The sequence below is a fragment of the Triticum dicoccoides genome, chromosome 3A, assembly GCF_002162155.2.
Source record: "Triticum dicoccoides isolate Atlit2015 ecotype Zavitan chromosome 3A, WEW_v2.0, whole genome shotgun sequence".
In the NCBI taxonomy this organism is placed as follows: domain Eukaryota; kingdom Viridiplantae; phylum Streptophyta; class Magnoliopsida; order Poales; family Poaceae; genus Triticum; species Triticum dicoccoides.
This window is the reverse complement of record NC_041384.1, coordinates 77,897,220-77,906,886: the sequence shown is the minus strand read 5'-3', so window position 1 is coordinate 77,906,886 and position 9,667 is coordinate 77,897,220.

Below are 9,667 nucleotides of genomic sequence, written 5' to 3'. Positions count from 1 at the left end.
TTAAGTATTATATTCTTGCGTCTTACTATACTCTATTCATGTAGAACAAATGCCTAAACCTGAAGAACAACTGTTCTAATTTAAGATTCCATTACTACCATAGGAAATAGATATATGTTTGTTTGATGCTTTTATTATGTACTAGTACTTGGCAACAGAAGACTTGGTAGTTTAATCCTGTCCACCTTACTAATGAACTGGTTCACCGAAATGAGTTTCATATACTAGTACATGCTAAACTTATTATGTGTCTGCTTGTTTCTTCTTTTAGAATGCTGACAGAATATTGGGGAAGAGTGCCTTATTAAGCAACGGTAAAGGAAGTAATGCAGATAAGGTTCAGGATAGTGACACACCCTGTCTTGGTTTAGTGTTGGAGTTACTGGCCACTACCGCTTGCACAAGCTATTCAAACTCACTGTCTGAATCAGTTCGGTTTCTTGAGTCTCAACTACAAGCTGAAAGACATCGATCAGCTGTCATGCGACAAGAAGCGGAAGTCCCTGAAGCATTCAGATGCATACTTTCTGGTGCAATAGCAAGCGTTGGAGGATTTTAGCGCCAAACAGGACAAAGCTAATTAGCTTGCTAAGCTTATTGCCAGCATGGTGGATACCCAGGATAACATTTCTTGAGCTCTTCTAAAGTTGTTTCAGTTATTCTCTTGTTTTGCTGCCGCGTTTATTTGCACTGGTGGCCAATTTTGACGGCCAGTGTATATGATATGCTGCTTTGTTCCCTATATTTGCACTGGTGGCGAACTTTGATGCCCAGTGGATGTAATATGTGTAATAGCCGTGATAGCCTAGCGTTAGTTGCTTGCTTATTTATTTCCTTGTTGTCTTGTTTATTTGTTTGCTTGTAGTCATTGCATTTCTTTTTCCGCAGTTAACTAGTGGCTGCAATAACCTATTTTTTAAAACTAGGCCACAATAACCATGGGCTAATATTTACTGTAGTGACACTGAGCCTCCTACGGGCCGTAGAAATAGTGGGCCTTCTACGGGCAGTAGAAACAGTAGGCCTTCTACGGGCCGTAGAAACAATGGGCCTTCTACGGGCCGTATCATCAATGGGCCTTATATGGGCTGTATGATCGATTGGCCAAACATGGGCCAATAACAGGCCGCATTATGGCCGTAAACGGGCTAGAGTTGGAATCGTCCGTTCATGGGCCGACCGTAACAGGCCATCGTTAATAGGCCGTATTTGATGACGCTATGAAAACGGCCCAACGTATTAACGGACCACAAACGGGCCGACTGTAACCACGGGCTGAATTTGGCCCACAAGCAGAAAATGACAGTAACGGGCCATAAGTAAACGAATGCTGGAAATGAGCGCAAGAATAAATGGGCTCTGAGAAGGCCGAAAGGTAACATGGGCTGGAAACGGCCCAACGGAATAACAGGCTGTTAATGGGTATAAAGTGATACACTGTTCATTACGGGCCAGTTTCACCACGGGCCGTTAATGGGTGTAAAGTGATACATTGTTCATTACGGGCCAGTTTCACCATGGGCCGTTAATAGGCCAAGAGTTACATAGGGCCTCATATGGGCCGAAAGACGTCATGGGCCATACATGGGCCAGAAGTGAAAACAAGCTAGAATCATATTGGATGGCCTAGATGATGCTACTGGGCCTAATTCGGATAGGGCGTAACGGGCCTTGGGTTAGCGGGCTGTAAATGGGCTATATGCGAACATGCTGTTAACAGGCTTTCCATGGGCCGGCCCGCCACCTTTTGACCAAGTCAAACGGGCCGGCCTTTTCACAAGAATGGGCCTCTATTGGGCCGTGCCACGTGTTGACGTATCATAGGCGCCTATCTGACCCACTGACGAGCTAACACGTGTTTCGTCCGGCTAATAAGAATTTTACACGTGGAAATTTCCCATTGGTCGGGGCTGTTAACGGGTTATCGGATCCAAAACCCGACCCGATAGCTTAACGGCGTTCCGTTATGGTGGATGCCACGTGTCGGTCACCCTTGACGAAAGCACTTCTGTGACACACAATTTATCGTCATGGAAGTGGACACTTCCGTGATGATAATTTTGGTAATGTCATGGAACACTTCTACGACAGCACATGTATGACTATCTTGATTCTGTCATAAATTTGTCATGGATGTACATGCATGACAAAAAAAGCGACCTACTGTGACAAACATGTATCATCACGGAAGTGTATTTTTTTGTAGTGTAGGGTTTAAGCTTCTATCACTCTAGCAACCCATCATCTACTTATTACTTCCCAATTCCTTCCCCTAGGCCCAAATAATGGTGAAGTGTCATGTAGCCGACGTTCACATAACACCACTAGAGGAAAGGCAACATACATGCCATCAAAATATTAAACGAATACCAAATTCACATGACTACTTATAACAAGACTTCTCCCATGTCCTCGGGAACAAATGTAACTACTCACAAATCATATTCATGTTCATAATCAGAGGGGTATTAATATGCATAAAGGATATGAACATATAATCTTCCACCTAATAAACCAACTAGCATCAACTACAAGGAGTAATCAACACTACAAGCAACCCACAGGTACCAATCTGAGGTTTTGAGACAAAGGTCGGATACAAGAGATGAACTAGGGTTTGTGAGGAGATGGTGCTGGTGAAGATGTTGATGGAGATCGACCCCCTCCCGATGAGAGGATCGATGGTGATGATGATGGTGATGATTTCCCCCTCCCGGAGGGATGTTTCCCCGGTAGAACAGCTCCGCCGGAGCCCTAGATTGGTTCCGCCAAGGTTCCGCCTCAAGATGGCGGTGCTTCGTCCCGAAAGCTTCCTTCTAATTTTTTCCAGGGCAAAAGACACCTTATACAAGAAGATGGGCATCGGGGGCTTGCCAGGTGGCCCACGAGGCAGGGGGCGCGCCCAGGGGGTAGGGCGTGCCCCACCCTTGTGGACGGTGGGTGGGCCCCCTCTGGTGCTTTCTTCACCCAATATTTTTATATATTCCAAAACTGACTTTCGTGGAGTTTCAGGACTTTTGGAGTTGTGTAGAATAGATCTCTAATATTTGCTCCTTTTTCAGCCCAGAATTCCAGCTGTTGGCATTCTCCCTCTTCATGTAAACCTTGTAAAATAAGAGAGAAAAGACATAAGTATTGTGACATAATGTGTAATAACAACCCATAATGTAATAAATATCAATACAAAAGCATGATGCAAAATGGACGTTGCTGGAAATATGCCCTAGAGGCAATAATAAAATGGTTATTATTGTATTTCCTTGTTCATGATAATTGTCTATTGTTCATGCTATAATCGTATTAACTGGAAACCGTAATACATGTGTGAATACATAGACCACAACATGTCCCTTGTAAGCCTCTAGTTGACTAGCTCGTTGATCAATATATGGTTATGGTTTCCTGACCATGGACATTGGATGTCATTGATAACGGGATCACCTCATTAGGAGAATGATGTGATGGACAAAACCCAATCCTAAGCATAGCACAAGATCGTGTAGTTTGTTTTGCTAGAGCTCTTCTAATGTCAAGTATCGTTTCCTTACACCATGAGATTGTGAAACTCCCGGATACTGTAGGAATGCTTTGGGTGTACCAAACATCACAACGTAACTGGGTGGCTATAAAGGTGCACTACAGGTATCTCTGAAAGTGTCTATTGGGTTGGCACGAATCAAGACTGGGATTTGTCACTCCGTATGACGGAGAGGTATCTCTGGGCCCACTCAGTAATGCATCATCATTATGAGCTCAATGTGACTAAGGAGTTAGCCATGGGATCATGCGTTACGGAACGAGTAAAGAGACTCGCCGGTAACGAGATTGAACGAGGTATGGGGATACCGATGATCGAATCTCGGGCAAGTAACATACCGATTGACAAAGGGAATTGTATACATGATTGATTGAATCCCCGGCATCGTGGTTCATCCGATGGGATCATCATGGAACATGTGGGAGCCAACATGGGTATCCAGATCCCGTTGTTGGTTATTGGCCAGAGAGCTGTCTCGGTCATGTCTGCATGATTCTCGAACCCGCAGGGTCTACACACTTAAGGTTCGGTGACGCTAGAGTTGTTATGGGAATTAGTGTGCAGTTACCGAATGTTGTTCGGAGTCCCGGATGAGATCCCGGACGTCACGAGGAGTTCCGGTATGGTCCGGAGGTAAAGATTTATATATGGGAAGTCCTATTTTGGCCACCGGAAAATGTTCGGGATTTTTCGGTATTGTATCGGGAAGGTTCTAGAAGGTTCCGGAGTGGGGCCCACCTGCATGGGGGGTCCCACATGAACATGGGTAGTGGGGGCAAGGCCCCACACCCCTGGTCAAGGCGCACCAAGACCCCCCTTAGAAGGAATAAGATCATATCCCTAAGGGATAAGATCAAGATCCCTAAAAAAGGGGGATAACAACCGGTGGGGAAGGGAAATGATGGGATTTCTTTCCCCCACCTTTGCCAACGCCCCAATGGACTTGGAGGGCAAGAAACCAGCCCCCTCCACCCCTATATATAGTGGGGAGGCGAATGGGAGCCGCACCCCTTCCCCTGGCGCAGCCCTCTCCCTCCCCAACACCTCCTCCTCCTCCGTAGTGCTTGGCGAAGCCCTGCCGTGGAACTGCAAGCTCCACCACCATGTCGTCGTGCTGCCGGAGCTCTCCCTCAACTTCTCGTCTCCCCTTGCTGGATCAAGAAGGAGGAGACGTCCCCGGGCTGTACGTGTGTTGAACACGGAGGCGCCGCTGTTCGACGCTTAGATCAGAATCAACCGCGATCTGAATCGCTACGAGTACGACTCCTTCATCTGCGTTCTTGTAACGCTTCCGCATCGCGATCTTCAAGGGTATGAAGATGCACTCCCTCTCTCTCGTTGCTAGCATCTCCTAGATTGATCTTGGTGACACGTAGGAAAAATTTTAATTTCCGCAACGGTCCCCAACAGTGGCATCATGAGCTAGGTCTATGCGTAGATCTATGCACGAGTAGCACACAAAGTAGTTGTGGGCGATGATTTGTTCAATTTTCTTACCGTTACTAGTCTTATCTTGATTCGGCGGCATTGTGGGATGAAGCGGCCCAGACCGACCTTACACGTACACTTACGTGAGACAGGTTCCACCGACTGACATGCACTTGATGCATAAGGTGGCTAGCGGGTGTCTGTCTCTCCCACTTTAGTCGGATCGGATTCGATTAAGATGGTCCTTATGAAGGGTAAATAGAAATTGACATATCACCGTTGTGGCTTTTGCGTAGGTAAGAAACGTTCTTGCTAGAAACCCATAGCAGCCACGTAAAACATGCAAGAACAATTAGAGGACGTCTAACTTGTTTTTGCAGGGTATGCTATGTGATGTGATATGACCAAAAGGATGTGATGAATTATATATATATATGTGATGTATGAGATTAATCATGTTCTTGTAATAGGAATCATGACTTGCATGTCAATGAGTATGACAACCGGCAGGAGCCATAGGAGTTTTCTTAATTTATTGTATGACCTGCGTGTCAATGAAAAATGCCATGTAATTACTTTACTTTATTCCTAACCGTTAGCCATAGTAGTAGAAGTAATAGTTGGCGAGATAACTTCATGAAGACACGATGATGGAGATCATGGTGTCATGCCGGTGACGAAGGTGATCACGCTGCGCCTCGAAGATGGAGATCAAAGGCGCAAGATGATATTGGCCATATCATGTCACTTTATGATTTGCATGTGATGTTTGTCATGTTTACATCTTATTTGCTTAGAACGATGGTAGCATAAATAAGATGATCCCTCGCAATAATTTCAAGAAAGTGTTCCTCCTAACTGTGCACCGTTGCTAAGGTCCGTTGTTCCTAAGCACCACGTGATGATCGGGTGTGATAGGTTCTAACGTTCGCATACAACGGGTGTAAGCCAGATTTACACATGCGATAAACTTAGGTTGACTTGACGAGCCTAGCATGTACAGACATGGCCTCGGAACACAAGAGACCGAAAGGTCGAACATGAGTCATATAGTAGATACGATCAACATGAAGATGTTCACCCATGATGACTAGTCCGTCTCACGTGATGATCGGACACGGCCTAGTTGACTCGGATCATGTATCACTTAGATGACTAGAGGGATGTATATCTAAGTGGGAGTTCATTAAATAATCAGATGCACTTAATTATCATGAACATAGTCAAAAGGCCTTTGAAAATTATGTCGTAGCTGACGCTTTGGTTCTACTATTTAAGATATGTTCCTAGAGAAAATTTAGTTGAAAGTTGGTAGTAGAAATTATGCGGCCTGGGTCGTAAACTGAGGATTATCCTCATTGCTGCGCAGAAGGCTTATGCCCTTAATGCACTGCTCGGTGTGCTGAACCTCGAGCATCGTGTGTGGATGTAGCAAACATCTGACATACACGACTTGATGACTATGCGATAGTTCAGTGCGCAATGCTAACGGTTTAGAATTGAGGCACCAAAGACATTTTTGAAACATCGCAGAACATATGAGATGTTCCAAAGACTGAAATTGGGATTTCAGGTTAGTGCCCACGTCAAGAGGTATGAGACCTCTGACAAGTTTCTTAAGCATGCAAACTAAGGGAGAAAAGCTCAATCGTTGAGCATGTGCTCAGATTGTTTGAGTACTACAATCGCTTGAATCGAGTGGGAGTTAATCTTCCAGATGAGATAGTGATAGTTCTCCATAGTCACTGCCACCAAGCTATTAGAGCTTAGTGATGAACTATAACATATCAAGGATAGACATGATGATCCTTGAGCAATTTGCGATGTTTGACACCGCGGAAGTAGAAATCAAGTAGGAGCATCAATTGTTGATGGTTAGTACAACCACTAGTTTCAAGAAGGGCAAGGGAAAGAAGGGATACTTCATGAAATGACAAATCAGTTGTTTCTCTAGTGAAGAAACCCAAGGTTGAACCCAAACCCGAGACTAAGTGCTTCTGTAATGAGGGGAACGGTCACTGAATCAGAACTACCCTAGATGCTTGGTAGATGAGAAGGCTGGCAAGGTCGACAGAAGTATTTTGAATATATGTTATATTGTGTACTTACTAGTACTCCTAGTAGCACCAGGGTAATAAATACCGGTTCGGTTGCTAAGTGTTAGTAACTCGAAATAAAAGGCTGCGGAGACTAGCTAAAGGTGAGATGACAATATGTGTTGGAAGCATTTCCAAGGTTGATGTGATCAAACATCACACGCTCCCTCTACCATCGGGATTGGTGTTAAACCTAAATAATTGTTATTTGGTGTTTGCGTAGAGCATAGACATGATTGGATTATGTTTATCACAATATGGTTATTCATTTAAGGAGAATAATGGTTACTCTGTTTATTTGAATAATACCTTCAATGGTCTTGCACCTAAAATGAATGGTTTATTGAATCTCGATCATAGTTATGCACATGTTTATGCCAAAAGATATAAGATAGTAATGATAGTACCACATACTTGTGGCACTGCCATTTGAGTCATGTTGGTATAAAATGCATGAAGAAGCTCCATGTTGATGGATCTTTGGACTCACTCGTTTTTGAAAAGATTGAGACATGCGAACCATGTCTATTGGTAGATATGCATGAAGAAACTCCATACAGATGGATCATTTGGACTCACTTGATTTTGAATCACTTGAGACATGCAAATCATACCACATGGGCAAGATGACTGAAAGACCTCATTTTCAGTAAGATGGAACAAGAAAGCAACTTGTTGGAAGTAATACATTTTGATATGTGCAGTCCAATGAGTGCTGAGGCACGCAATGGATATTGTTATGTTCTTACTTCACCGACGATTTGAGTAGATGCTGAGTATATTTACTTGATGAAACACAAGTCTGAATTATTGAAAGGTTTAAGTAATTTCAGAGTGAAGTTGAAGATCGTCATGACAAGGGGATAAAATGCCTATGATATGATCATAGAGATGAATATCTGAGTTACGAGTTTGGCACACAATTAATACATTGTGGAAATTGTTTCACAACTAATACCGCCTGCAACACCATAGTGTGATGGTGTGTCCGAACATCACAACTGCACCCTATTGGATATGGTGCATACCATGATGTCTCTTATCGAATTACCACTATCGTTATGGGTTAGGCATTAGAGACAACCGCATTCACTTTAAATAGGGCACCACGCAATTCCGTTGAGACGACACCGTATGAACTATGGTTTAGAAAAATCTAAGCTGTCGTTTCTTAAAAGTTTGGGGCTGTGACGCTTATGTGAAAAAGTTTCAGGCTGATAAGCTCGAACCCAAAGTGGATAAATGCATCTTCATAGAATACCCAAAACAGTTGGGTATACCTCCTATTTCAGATCCGGAAGCAAAAGTGATTGTTTCTAGAAACGGGTCCTTTCTTGAGGAAAAGTTTCTCTCGAAAGAATTGAGTGGGAGGATGATGGAGACTTGATGAGGTTATTGAACCGTCACTTCAACTAGTGTGTAGCAGGGCACAGGAAGTTGTTCCTGTGGCACCTACACCAATTGAAGTGGAAGCTTATGATAGTGATCATGAAACTTCGGATCAAGTCACTACCAAACCTCATAGGTCGACAAGGATGCGTACTACTTCAGAGTGGTATGGTAATCCTGTCTTGGAAGTCATGTTGCTAGACAACAATGAACCTACGAGCTATGAAGAAGCGATGGTGGGGCCGAATTCCGACGAATGGCTCGAGGCCAAAAAATCCTAGAGAGGATCCATGTATAAAAAGAAAGTATAGACTTTGAAGAACTACTTGATGTTCGTAAGGCTGTTGGGTGCAGATGGATTTTAAAAGGAAGACGGACAATGATGGTAAGTGTCACCATTAAGAAAGCTCGACTTGTCGTTAAGATGTTTCTCGACAAGTTCAAGGAGTTGACTACGATGAGACTTTCTCACTTGTCGCGATGCTAAGAGTCTGTTGGAATTATGTTAGCAGTTACTGCATTATTTATGAAATCTTGCAGATAGGATGTCAAAACATTGTTTCCTCGATGATTTTCTTGAGGAAAGGTTGTATGTGATACAACCAGAAGGTTTTGTCAATCCTGAAAGATGCTAACAAGTATGCAAAGCTCCAGCAATCCTTCTAAGGACTGGAGTAAGCATCTCGGAGTTGGAATGTACGCTTTGATGAGATGATCAAAGATTTTGGGTTTATACAAAGTTTATGAGAAACTTGTATTTCCAAAGAAGTGAGTGGGAGCACTATAGAATTTTTGATGAGTATATGTTGTTAACATATTGTTGATCAGAAATGATGTAGAATTTCTGGAAAGCATACAGGGTTATTTGAAAAGTGTTTTTCAATAGAAAACCTGGATTAAGCTACTTGAACATTGAGCATCAAGATCTATAAGGATAGATCAAAAACACTTAATAGTACTTTCAAATGAATGCCTAACGTGACAAGATTTTGAAGGAGTTCAAAATAGATCAACAAAGAAGGAGTTCTTGGCTGTTTTGCAAGGTGTGAGTATTGAGTAAGGCTCAAGACCTGACCACGGCAAAAGAGAGAGAAAGGATGAAGGTCTTCCCCTATGCTTTAGACGTAGACTCTATAGTATGCTATGATGTGTACCGCACCTGAAGTGTGCCTTGCCATGAGTCAATCAACGGGTACAAGAGTGATCCAGGAATGGA